Genomic DNA, 14,152 nt, shown 5'->3' with positions numbered 1-14,152 from the left:
GTTTTTGAACATACTCTGTAATTTGATTTCTGAATGAATCATAAGCCTTGCGGCCTGAGGTAACATCTACATCTACATCTACATGACTACTCTGCAATTCACATTTAAGTGCTTGGCAGAGGGTTCATCGAACCACAATCATACTATCTTTCTACTATTCCACTCCCGAACAGCGAGCGGGAAAAACGAACACCTAAACCTTTCTGTTCGAGCTCTGATTTCTCTTATTTTATTTTGATGATCATTCCTACCTATGTAGGTTGGGCTCAACAAAACATTTTCGCATTCGGAAGAGAAAGTTGGTGACTGAAATTTCGTAAAAAGGTCTCGCCGCGACGAAAAAAGTCTATGCTGTAATGACTTCCATCCCAACTTGTGTATCATATCTGCCACACTCTCTCCCCTATTACGCGATAATACAAAACGAGCTGCCCTTTTTTGCACCCTTTCGATGTCCTCCGTCAATCCCACCTGGTAAGGATCCCACACCGCGCAGCAATATTCTAACAGAGGACGAACGAGTGTAGTGTAAGCTGTCTCTTTAGTGGACGTGTTGCATCTTCTAAGTGCCCTGCCAATGAAACGCAACCTTTGACCCGCCTTCCCGACAATATTATCTATGTGGTCCTTCCAACTGAAGTTGTTCGTAATTTTAACACCCAGGTACTTAGTTGAATTGACAGCCTTGAGAATTGTACTATTTATCGAGTAATCGAATCCCAACGGATTTCTTTTGGAACTCGTGTGGATCATCTCACACTTTTCGTTATTTAGCGTCAACTGCCACCTGACACACCATACAGCAATCTTTTCTAAATCGCTTTGCAGCTGATACTGGTCTTCGGATGACCTTACTAGATGGTAAATTACAGCATCATTTGCGAACAGTCTAAGAGAACTGCTCAGATTGTCACCCAGGTCATTTATATAGATCAGGAACAGTAGAGGTCCCAGGACGCTTCCCTGGGGAACACCTGATATCACTTCATTTTTACTCGATGATTTGCCGTCTATTACTACGAACTGCGACCTTCCTGACAGGAAATCACGAATCCAGTCGCACAACTGAGACGATACCCCATAGCTCCGCAGCTTGATTAGAAGTCGCTTGTGAGGAACGGTGTCAAAAGCTTTCCGGAAATCTAGAAATACGGAATCAACTTGAGATCCTCTGTGATGGTTCGCCCCATCCCCCCACCCCCCCTACCCTCCCCGCCTGTCTTCCCCTGTCAGAGGTTCGAATCCTCCCTCGGGAATGGGTGTACGTGTTGTCCTTAGTGTAAGTTAGTTTAAGCCTAGCGACCAATGACGTCAGCAGACTACATATTATCTTTTCAGTGTATCCAGGAAAATGAATTTTGGTCAATATTTGGCTAGATCGCTACACTAGTAACGGCCAGTTGTACAGTTTCCGTCTAGCAGCCGCTCAAGTTCTGTTCTGAAGTAGCGCGGAAAATGGTTTGCACGAACATAACAACACCTAACCGGAGAATAATCAGGGATAACTAAACTGGTGATTCTGGCAGAGTTAGTGAAGTTAACTGTCGAATAAGTTTTTACAAAGGCAGGAATAGTTCCAGAATTAGTCATGACCGGATTGTTTGTTAGAATGAGGAAGGAGAAGAAACAGGGACATCACACAAATTAGTGAAGAATATGGCGATTCCAAATTTATATAAAAATATCGTACTACTACTTTTCGACATCGTGCTCGAGAAACTGGAGCATATGAATGAAGTGTGAAACTATTTTCTAACATAAAGCTTTTTGCTTGTAGTAGGCCAAATAGGCATTTAAAGTTGGACTTCATGAATTATATTCTGCTGTGTTATAAAAATTACCATTTATTCCAAAACAGTTTCATTTATTTGGTGTATCTTACAATTTCTGCAGTGTTAGAAAGGCCTCTTTTGTTTTATCTAGCAGACCGTGACAAAATAGACGTAATCAGATCGAGAAACCACATCAGTCTTGGGTACTGTTTGTATTAACAGCTTATGCAGTATTAGACAACAATATTTTGATTTTTCATGTAGCAAAACATTTGATGAACTTTGAGGTAATAAATTCTTTCGCAGAAAGGAAAGCACACCATGTAAAACTGTAGCAAGATCAGAGAGAAAACAATGCTAGGAGCTAAAGATTGAAGAAATGTGTACTGTATTGCTTGTCTCTTGTCTTCACTGGTTTTATGTATCAATATTTAATTTTATGTCACCCAAAACAGCAAGTTATTAACCAACAGGCAATAAAGAGTGCAAATTTTGTGAAGAATTCTTGTTCTCCTGATTACAAATAATCCGTCCAGTATTAATTGTGAGGTTTTGTTTAAAGAGCGCAGGATGTCAAATCGGGTGACCACAGGACATTTTAATTTCCACTGTCCTGAATATAGTTTGATGGTATCAGGTGCAAAATATACATGTTTCAATTCCATGGAGCGAAATACTGAGATGTGTGGTAGAAGAATGCTGTATGAAGAGGGGTGGCACTGCATTCTGGCACACTAAAAACCAAATAACATGTCTTAAATTTCCTTGAACATATATATTTTAAGTATCAGACTTTTTTTTGAAAATTCGATTTTTAAAATTTTTGACGTTGTATCTCAAACGCTTGAGTGAGGGGGGAGGGGGGGGGGGGTGCGCCACTATCTCTTAGTATTGCCTCCACTTGTGACCCTTGTTTACATATAGTGATTTTGCTTTTTGTTCCCTCTCCCTCTTTGTTTACTCCTCTAATGACAAATGAAAACAAAATGGATTTCTGTGGCTGGGAGCTATCAAGTGAATTAAAATACATTCACATAGTTACGGAAGGCTAATGTATGTTATTAGTTTCAGATTTTATTTTGTTTCCACTTTTATGACAGCTATGCATTAATCGCCTTGTAGAACAATAAAGTTATTTTTGTTGGTTTGCTAAAGCAATTTGGTTTTTGTTAATATTTTATGCTTAGGCAGTCAATGTGTTTGAAAAAGTGTTTAGTTCCACACTGTTGGTTAATTGCAACTGCTTGCTGCATTTCAAGTGCATGTTTTCACCTTCTTGCACATATGGCATTATGCCATAATAAAATATCAAAAATGAGTTAATACAGTACTGGTACTCCAAGAAAATTTACATCCTGAAACCCACACTGAAAAGCTTGATATCAGGCCGAGGCCTACTTCATTGGGAATCTGGACATACGAATGTGCTCTTTAAGTATTCACTTTAACTGTGCCATTTTTAGTGTGGTTCATGAAATTCCAATGCTCCTGAAGTGTCCTCTGATGTCTCTTCTTTTATGACATAATGTAAGATCTTCTAATGTTTTACACATATGAACATATGGGCTTCCTGAATCAGGGCAGCTGCCAAAGCGCGGTGGCACCTGTTATCTGGCACTCTCTGACGACTACTGAAATGAACCTATTTCTAACAGGTTATGGGAAAATATTGTGAATGGTGGTTTGAAAAGCGTTACTTTCAAAGTAAATTACCTTTTACGCAAGTTGAACTATGTGCGAGAATGTACGATAAATTTCTTAAATCACAGAGCGTTTGATGACGAGCAATTTAGAAGTATTTCGAGCCCAGGAGGTCAGGCATTCATGTCGTTATTATGAGCAAATTGATGTAGTGCTACGGAAAGCTCTCTCTCTCTCTCCCCTTTGTGGTAGCTAATTTATTTGTAGAAAACTTTGAGGAAAAGTCACTGAACTCGGATAAAAATTTTACTGGCTCATTTGTATGATGTATTTTAAAGTGTAACACGCGAAAAAAATATCAACATTAAATGTGAAAGCTTAGCTTCTCTTGCAGCTTATTAACCATAGAGGCGAGTATTATATGTGAAAGCTTTGCTTTACTTGTAGCAACACTATGTATATTAATTGAAAAGATTAAACTTTCCCATTTGTGTATCCGTGCTACTTAACAGTGATGTTGCTATTAGTTGACTACATCACTTGTCCTGTGGTCTGAATATCCGCTGTCATCGACTGGCGGGATCATGTGACATGAGCTATGACTGGCTTACAAAAGCACATCATAATATCGATTACAATGGTTCGGAAAGTAACATACAGTGTTTGATGGAATTCGAAATAATACTTTCGTAATATGAAAATATGCAGCATTCATGTTGCAGCACATCAAAAATCTTTCCAAAAGGAGTTTTCTTCCCTGAGTTTAGTTTTCTAAAGTGCCGGTAAATAATACGCCCGTGTATAAAAGCATAACCATTCAAACGATTGATAAGTTTTACATTTCTGAAGGAAAATATACTGTCACTTAATAACACAGAAAGTGTGTTTTCATGCGGTAGAAAGTGTATATTTAACTGGGGAATCTGAGAATTTTTTTCCTTGTCTGCATATACACCCAGCAATATTATTTCACTGAAGGAATGTACAAACACACCATACTCAAATATGAAGAGAACATTTTGCTGTGTTCTTGTATTTTGTTTGTTCCTGCAGATTTAAATTGGCTATAAAATAAAATGGAAAGAACACTTTTTTGCTTCTGGGGGTATGTGAATACCAGAACTTGTTTTCAGTGAACATGTATATTTAAAGTAGAAATTCCAGTAAACCTAAAAATTTTCAAAATTTCAACTACATATTTCTACATATGAGTTATAACTTCCAGAAAACCATATATTATTGGCAATCCATGGGTAGTTATTGCTACATACAAGAGCAATATTTGAGTATAAAATGCATTATACACTTGTCCTTTACACAAGCCTTAAAAAGAAATATACTTAACCAACAGCTTCACATTCTGATTGGTGGAAGTGTGCCATAGACCAAAATGGTATCTCACAAAATACTGTCCACATATAGAGCTTCCCGGCTACTTACACATTTTCATCTCTTTAGATTATTACGAAATTAGAAAATTGCCCCAATTCGAGAAGATTGTCCAGTGAAGGCGACGGTGCAGTTTGGCATATGGGACACCCGCATCAGTGGGCCATTTTTCATTTACAATACCTTAACTGCGCCATAGTATCTGATGCTGCTGCAGGACCTTGTGTTCCCTTCCACACTGAATGCTGACAGCATTTTGCCATCTTATTTTCAGCACGATGGAGCCCCTCCGCACTGTGGCATTGGTGTCTGTGAGTTGTCGGAGGAATGACTGCCAATGAAGTGGATCGGTCGCCGTGGTCCTGTGGAGTGGCTGCCCAGATCCCCTGCCTTAACGCCCCTCGATTTTTATCTATGGGGACATCTTAATTAGATAGTGTATGCTGAGAACATCCCTGATTTGAGACACCTGGAGGAACGCATACAACACGCCTGTGACCAAATTGCGGCGACTACAGTTGTGCATTGCACGAGATGGACAACACGTAGAACATGTGTTGTAGCAGTCGGTATGAAGGTAATTTGCCAACTTTGAACATTAATAACCTCTAAACTGTACAAGATAGACATAAACAAATTACACCACTAAATTCCAGAGCTCAAGCAAGTGTTGTTTGATGCTTCATATACCCCCTTCCCATTAAAAAAAAAATGACTTTAATCCAAAATGGCAGATTTCAAGGTGGTGGCCACGAATGACATCACTCCAAAAATTGCGGCCCCGTATCATACCTATGTTCTCATCATCACATTTCAATTTTTTCTTTAATCTTCCAACTTACGAAGGTGTCCAAGAACTTTTGACTCGCCCCGTATAACTGTTTTAATGTACACTTGCCGATTTGTATGCAACCGTGAGACATTTTTGCAACTTTAATGTGTATTGAACATTTCCCAAAATTTTAATCTTCCAAGTTGTATATACTCTCACTTGCAGTAATCCAAACAGAAGATTTTTATCACCAATTGTACATTTGAATGTTGACTGTAAAGTTGGACATTTAGTGTGTTGTCTTTCTGGTTCACAGTTATTCCTTTCATAACTCTCACTGCGTCTATATCTTCTGCGCCTGCCAATGTCTTCTGGACAGTAGGATGTTTTCTGTTGTAATTGTGTAAATATTGTGATGATTGATACTGACACCTGCTAACTGTTCATCTGTGATTGTTTGAAGTATGTTTACTATCCTCATGGGAATCAATTTTTGAGGCCACCTTTCTGTATGATTTTAGTTATTGTCTGAGAAAAGCAATGTAACTTTTCTGGTGATGTGCTAAATCAGCAAATGGTATGCATTTGTGGAAGTCTGTTGCATGCAGAGCCAGAGGGAAACACTTCTAGAAGGGAAAATTTAGTGACATACCAGTGTCACACCACATAAACAGCTGGGATGGCCCTGTGAAATTGACTTTCACCTCTATTTTGGCACAATAATTTGATCAGAATTCTTTGCCAGGAAAAACTAAACATGAATTGTCACCTAAGGCACACGGTTTAGTTTACATTCAGAAAAAATAAATCTTGGCCCCTTTTTAAATTTTTCACACTGTACGTGGCACTTTAGTAGTTGAGATATGTTAAACACCTAATTTGTGTTTTCCTTGAATTACACAGTGTTTAATTTTTAGTTGTTAGAGGTACTGAGATATTCTTATTTGTTGCAGGATTGTGACATTAATGTGGTGGTGTCAGTGACTTGGATTCGCTTCATTTTGCAGACAAGGTGTGTTGTCATTTGAAAGTTGCCTGATATGCACCAGCTTAAGGCTGTGCATTTCTTTCCGGTGCATGAAACTCTTTTGACCTTCTGTGCTTACTGCTGCTTAGGACATATTGGTCTCAATTTATGTATAGAAGTGTAAATAAAAATTGATTATCCAGCAACCAAGAAAGTCAGGAAGAGGATACTTGTACAAATACCCGGGTGTTACAAATGATAGGGGTGACATGGAACAATCGTATAGGCTCAGTCTGAAGCAGGAGGCAGACTTCAGTTCTTTGTTATTATCCTGAGAAAATGCAACCAGTTGACAAAGGAGATGGGTTGAAATAACATTTTTGCTATCCATCCCAGAATATTCCTAGAGTGCGAGAGATCTATACCAGATATGTCTAACGTGGGTGGTGTGAATGGTCCGTTGTGTCACTGTAATGTTGAAAAACCAGATACTTAAAGATATAGAAGTTATCCTTACATACTTTCTAGAACCAGCTTCAGGTGAGGCATATTCTCCAAGACACTACACTTTACTCACGTAAGGATTTTGAGAAAGACATCAGACTAACTTCCATGTGACTAGAGGTGTTAAAGCAGTCAATATTCTTGTGTTCTGTATGTGATTCAAATGAGACGTGTGGTACTGTGCTAAGTACCATCAGCAGTGCTTGTTGTAGTATGCAGAGTACTTATGTAGAGGTATAAATCAACCAGTGACAGTCCACACTTGATTAAGACCTAGAAATGAGATAGTGTAATCTAATGGTTAGGGCAATCATTTGTAAAAAGCAGGTAATAAGGGTTTGAGAACCAGTCTGGTGTAAAGCGATTTTAGTGGAAATTAGTTTAGTGGAGCAGGCATCGATACCATTCTGTAGGCTATGGATGTCACTTTGATCTGTTGGCAAGAAGTAAAGGTAGCGTGGGTGAAGAGAAGAGGTGGCTGTAGTGGTATGTGATACACAGACCGTAGCATGTCAAGTTTGTATCAGGTTTTCTACAATAGACTAAAATGTGAAATTAACTGGTACTGAAGTTCAATTTGTACTAGAAATCTATGTATACAATCAAACTGATCAAAGGCATAAAAGTTTTGGTGTAACCACCAGATATAATTTTTGCGGAGGCAGTGTGAGGCATTGGATGTTTTACAAGGAATTTAACCGAAGTTTACACTATAAACTTGAATCTTAATTCATGGTACTCAACATGAACAAGAAAGACTACTACATAGTGCTTTGTGCCCATTTGTTGCCCCATCCATCATGGGAAATACTACAGAGGTGACTGAATGTGAAGTTGTATTGTAAGAGATATTTTGGAGTTGAGTGGTGCTCTTATCAGCCTGAAATTTGTCCGTGTAGTGTGGTTTGAAGTTTGAGGATCTTGGGAGAGATGGGGGAAAGAAGTAGACATAAGGAACAATAATTGCCAGTGGATGAATTTGTGCTGATAAGCTAGGGGTGATGTTGCTAGTCACCCTACATGCAAGGTGAAAAAACATTGTTAGAACAGCAGTACTCACAGGGTGAAATATGGCACAATCATAGTAAAGGCCACAGCAGTCCATTATTTAAAATTTGTTAAATTTAAAACTATCATTGATTTCATAAATGTGCTTTCATTTTATAGCCAGTTGTGATCTATATGATCATCAGATGTCTGAAATGATGCATAGTGTAGGGTCACCACCAGCATACAGTACGCTGTTTTAAATACTACAAATGCTAGGTTACAAACTATGATAATTACCTTTTGAATGTTCACAGAAGCAAGGAAATAACTGTAGTAGAGGGGTTTTGGGCGCACGACAGCAAGGTCTTCAGCGCAAGGAAATAACTGTTTTGGGGCAATGGTTTATGACTTCTCTAAACAATCGCTCATGTTGGAACCGATTCTGGAAACATTTCTTCTGTGTTGTTGCTGGTACCTGTTTTGGAAGGATATGCCAACTGCTAGAGTTGAGGAACGTAGCTGTCCACACACCTTTTTAAATAAGGAACAAATGTCACTATGCCATAAATTAGGTGAACATGGGCAATGAGGCATTAATTCGATGTTTTTCTCCATCAAATAGTCAATTGTTTGATGTGCTGTGTGACTGCTGACACTAAAAATGAGGGAGGTGACAGTATAAGTTTTCCTGATTTTGTTGATAACTGAGGGAAACAAATTGCCATGTACCATTCAGTGTTGACTGTTCCTTGAACTTCTAAAGCAGTGGTTCCCATCATTTTGGAGACCCTGCCCACATCATCATCATCATCATCATCATCATCATCAACAACAACAACAACAACAACAATATCAGTGTCTAACTAAACTTTAGAATGAAAGAGGACTTTCTTTGAACAGTTGTTTTATTTTTAAAATGGTGCAAGCTAAAATATTTAGCTTTTGTACATGTTTTGTTAAAGCATGAACTAATGAGTCATTGAAATAAATGGTACTACCTCATTCCAACAACCCTTAAATATTTTTTTTTTTAATGGAATAATGAAGGAATTCTGAATACATTATGAGTGCTACCTACAACTCATCCTGAGAATAGAGGGTGGACATTAGTTACAAAACATGCTTCCTCTGTAGCACTCCTCTTCCTAGAAACACTTGCCTCACATCCTGTGCAGTCCTGTTTGAAATCGACCAAATTAAAATGTCTGTGCTGTATTATTGTTTGTAAATCAAATGGCAGAAATTGGAGGACTTCATACTGCCAGTTCTTTGTGTCTCTCCACTCCGACAACAATAATGCATGAGTCTTACAGCTTAGCAGCCATTATATAGTTACTATTGTACTATCAGTTAGTTCTTTGTGTGAAGTCAATAATGAAACAATTACTGAAAATGGACAATTTCTGTTCTACTACTGAAAACGGCCTAAAACTCAGAGAAGATATTTTCATGAGATATTTAAGTATATATGATATAAATGTCTCTGTTACACTGTCATGATATTCTCATTTATGCTGTTTAGGTTGTCCATAAACTCCTCCAGTGCCTGCCTGCCATTCTGCCAAATCACGAAAGTGTCGCCCACATACCGGAAGAAGTGCCTGGGTTTACGGTGAGCAGTTTGTAGTGCCACCTCCTCAAAGTGTTCCGTATAAAGATTCGCGATACCTGGAGCAAGGGGAGATCCCGAGGCTACTCCGTCCACTTGTTCATAATGCTCTCCATTGCACTTGCAGTAGGTGGTCGTAAGTGCATATTCAAAGAGCTCCACTGTTTCAGACTCGATGTGAACCTAAACGGCATACGTGAGAATATCACCTTCACGATGGAAGTAGAAGAGAATGGCTGTATTCCATTCCTGGACATCCTGATCAGGAAGAAAGTGGATGGCACGCTATATACATAGAATGAAGACGCACACAGACCTGTACCTCTGTGCAACCAGCTGCCACCATTCGGTGCATCGCCAGTCAGTACTGACCACCTCGGTACATAGGGCGCACGTCATTTGTGACAAAGAAAGCCTCTCAGATGAATTACACCACCTAAGAGAGGTATTTCGGAAAAACGAGTACAGTGAAACACAGATTGGTAGGGCCTTCAAGAGGAGACAGGCTGACAAATTTCAGGAAGAGGAGGAAGAGGAAGAAGAGGAAGAGGAAGTTAATAAGAGACTCACCTTTCTTCCATACTTAGGGCCCATATCAGCCAAAATTGGGAGGCTACTGAGAAAATCAAACATAAATACCGTCTTCCGACCCCTGCCGAATACGAAAGAGCTGCTGGGCTCAGCTAAAGACCCACTCAAACTCAACACACCTGGTATATGCAGCATTGACTGCAAATGTGGTGTACAGTACATTGGACAAACGCAGGGCTGCATCTCGAAAAGGTGCGAGGAACACACCAGGCGTGTCCGACTCGGACAGATAGAGAAATCTGCTATAACGGAATATAGTATCAAAGAAAACCACACCTTTGATTTCCAGGACACCAGGGTGCTGTGCCGAGCCGGAAGCTATCGGGACAGTGTCGTTAAAGAATCGATAGAAATACAGGTCCACGAGAATCTTGTGAACAGGGACGAAGGTTATCAACTGAGCACGGCCTGGAATCCAGCATTAGCCGCAATACGCCAGGAGCACACCGAGAACCGTCCAGCTCATGAGCCGTGACCGGAATGCTCTGACGGAGACACGAACGGCGCACTCGCTTCCCCCTCCACCGCGCCCGCCGGCTCCTCTGGATCCTGCCTCCTGCAGCCAGGTGGTGGGGGGCACGCCGCAGGTATAAAGGGACCGGCATCCGCAATGTCTCGGCACTTCGCCAGAAGATGACGAGTATGTCACTTGTCAAAACGTCGGAGTTTGAAGACACTGCCACCTGGCTGGAAGCCCGAGAACTCTTCGCCAGTTGATTAGTTGTTTTATCTACAAATCAGACTTTTTGTAAGAGTCCCTTGAAAACACCTCAATAAATCAAACAAATTCCACATTTTGGTACATCCAAGAAATTGAAGTGGTTGTCATAACAAAATGTTCGACAGCACACTGTAATTTGAAATTGGCACCTATCTGCACTCGGTAATTAAAATTGTCAGTTATTGAAAAAATAGTTTTGTCGATCACCTCTTTGTAACATTGCTGTGTCTTCTAAACAGTGGAATATATAAATCAGTTGTTAAAATGACTTCAAAGAAACAGTTGTCTGACAGTTTTCAGAAAAGAAATGCATCATTGAGGCCATGTTATAAGAAGTGGAAAAGTAATGAAAAGTGAGACTCCATCATCCAGGCTGTCAACAGCTCTGAAGCTGAAAGATAATATTGCTAAAACAGGCCATAAGCAGGGAGGAAGTTGATGGATGCTGTGAGAAGTTCCTGGCTCTCGAAGCATACATACTGAATTGTCTTAGTCAGTGTGGAGGACAAAACATACATCTTGAAGGTGGTTATTGTTGTTGTTGTTGTTGTGGTCTTCAGTCCTGAGACTGGTTTGATGCTGCTCTCTATGCTGCCATATCCTGTGCAAGCTTCTTCATCTCAGAGTACCTACTGCAACCTACATCCTTCTGAATCTGCTTAGTGTATTCATCTCTTGGCCTCCCTCTTATGATTTTTGCTCTCCAATACTAAATTGGTGATCCCTTGATGCCTCAGAACATGTTCTATCAACCGGTCCCTTCTTCTAGTCAAGTTCTGCCACAAACTTCTCCCCAATCCTATTCAATACTTCCTCATTAGTTATGTGATCTCCCCATCTAATCTTCAGCATTCTTCTGTAGCACCACATTTCGAAAGCTTCTATTCTCTTCTTGTCCAACCTATTTATCGTCCACATTTCACTTCCATACATGGCTACACTCCATACAAATACTTTCAGAAATGACTTCCTGACACTTAAATCTATACTCGATGTTAACAAATTTCTCTTACTCAGAAACGTTTTCTTTGCCATTGCCTGTCTACATTTTATATGCTCTCTACTTCAACCATCATCGGTTAGTTTGCTCTCCAAATACCAAAACTCACCTACTATTTTAAGTGTACCATTTCCTAATCCGATTCTCTCAGCTTCACCAGATTTAATTAGACTACATTCCAATATCCTTGTTTTGCTTTTGTTGATGTTCATCTTATATCCTCCTTTCAAGGCACTGTCCATTCCGTTCAACTGCTTTTCAAGGTCCTTTGCTGTCTCTGACAAAATTACAATGTCATTGGCAAACCTGAAAAAGTTTTTATTTCTTCTCGCTGGATTTTAATTCCTAGTCTAAATTTCTCTTTTGTTTCCTTTACTGCTTGTTCAATGTACAGACTGAATAACATCAGGGATAGGCTACATCCCTGTTTCACCCCCTTACCAACCAATGCTTCCCTTCCATGCCCCTTGACTCTTATAATTGCCATCTGGTTTCCGTACAAGTTGTAAATAGTTGTTTGCTCCCTGCCACCTTCAGAATTTGAAACTGAGTATTCTAGTCAACATTGTCAACAGCTTTCTCTAAGTCTCCAAACGCTGGAAACATAGGTGTTTCTTTACTTAATCTATCTTCTATGATAAGTAGTAGGGTCAGTATTGCCTCACATGCTCCAGCATTTCTACAGAATCTAAACTGGCATTCCTCAAGGTCGGCTTCTACCAATTTTACCATTTTCTTGAAGATTACAATGCTTAGAACAGCGATGCCATTCACTGTTAGTCTGGACACTGAGGCTTAGTTGCTAGTTTATTATGGCACACAAACAATTTTAAAAAGAGATGTAAATTTTTTGTGGATGAAATGCTAGTGTTGACACAGTTCATTCTTCGTGGAAAATGAATGCGATTGATGTTTTTGTATATATTCTTATAATTGTGTTTGTCATTTGAAATGATAAGACAACTTTCTTTTGAGTTTCAGTTATTACTATGTGTTTCCATTTGTAAGAAAAAGGTTTTTTTTTTTTTTTTTTTAATGAGTGCCATTTTAAATCAAACTTTCAGGTACTTGGACTTTTTTGTTAGGTCTCTTGAACTCTGAATGATTGAGACTCAACTGCACCAAAATACTTTTGCTTTATTTACGATGTTGTTCCCAATTTTGATAACTGTTACTAATCACATTTCTGCTGCTTCTCACAACTTAGCCTTTCTGTGGTTTACTGATTGCGTGTTGTGTGGTTATTACTGTTTATTTCATCTAACAGTTTGTGTAATTATTGTGCACAAAACTGAACAGAGCAATGCCATCAGCAATTATCATAATTGATATCCTCTTACCCTGAATTTTAATCTCACTTCCGAACTACTTTTAAGTCCATCATTACCTTGATGTGTACATTGCGCGCGCATGCGCACACACACACACACACACACACACACACACACACACACACACACACACACACACACACACACACACACTATTGGATAAAGTACAACCTGACACAGGTGTTTTTATAAGGTTGTGTCTGAATGATGAATGACTCAGCTCAGCCTAGGATGGTGCACACTCCTAGCTTTAACAGTTCACACCATTTTGACTGTGTAGTCACCAGTTTTCTAACTTGTAATACCTGGTGCCCTTGTGAATAAGCAAATAGTCTCCCCCTCAGATTCATAGTATTTCAAGCGTGTGACTAGAGAAACTCCATTTCTCCAACTATTATTTCGACCATATTCTGAACTGACACTGAAGCTACAGCAGTCACAGGTATTATTTTAAACACAAGCGATATGTCATTCAATGGCAAATAACTTTGTACAAACTGAATCTGCCATCAGTCACTCTTACTGTGCTGGGATATTGACGCATAGATAGGATCTGTACTGTAGCAATGTTATTGCGAGTTAATAGAGGAAAGGACCAAATTCCTTGCTTCATCCAGAATGAAACAGCCCTGTCTCTTAACAAAAATCCTTTGCTAAATGAATTAAGAGTGCGTGCTTCGTCACAGTCCCAGAATGATACTCGGCAGTGGAATTTATACACTATCGTACAGTGTAGTGAACAGTGTTGATTGTGCCTTGTCACAGCTGATTAATTGTGCAGCAAAAGGCGGCCGTACGTTCAGCGCTGCATACTTCTCTGTGGACTGTAGGCGTAATCTGCTCAGCTGTGTGGAGCATTGTTCAA

The 14,152-nt window shown here is 39.5% G+C and overlaps 1 long non-coding RNA gene across 3 annotated transcripts in view; it reads left to right on the top strand.

Moving 5' to 3' along the window:
• Positions 1 to 14,152, top strand: part of LOC126295372 (uncharacterized) — a 55,117-nt gene that overhangs the window by 18,015 nt on the left and 22,950 nt on the right. Inside the window, exons 4-5 of one of the 3 annotated variants that reach the window (XR_007552474.1) lie at positions 5,077 to 5,379; positions 6,528 to 6,586. This is a non-coding gene — a long non-coding RNA (uncharacterized LOC126295372). Of the gene's footprint in view, positions 1 to 5,076; positions 5,380 to 6,527; positions 9,006 to 14,152 lie in introns of those variants that run through there. The other 2 variants (XR_007552473.1, XR_007552475.1) reach the window with 2 other exon arrangements.

This window comes from Schistocerca gregaria, chromosome 11, assembly GCF_023897955.1.
Source record: "Schistocerca gregaria isolate iqSchGreg1 chromosome 11, iqSchGreg1.2, whole genome shotgun sequence".
In the NCBI taxonomy this organism is placed as follows: domain Eukaryota; kingdom Metazoa; phylum Arthropoda; class Insecta; order Orthoptera; family Acrididae; genus Schistocerca; species Schistocerca gregaria.
The sequence above is the reverse complement of the archived record's forward strand: the minus strand, read 5'-3'. Positions and strand labels throughout refer to the sequence as shown.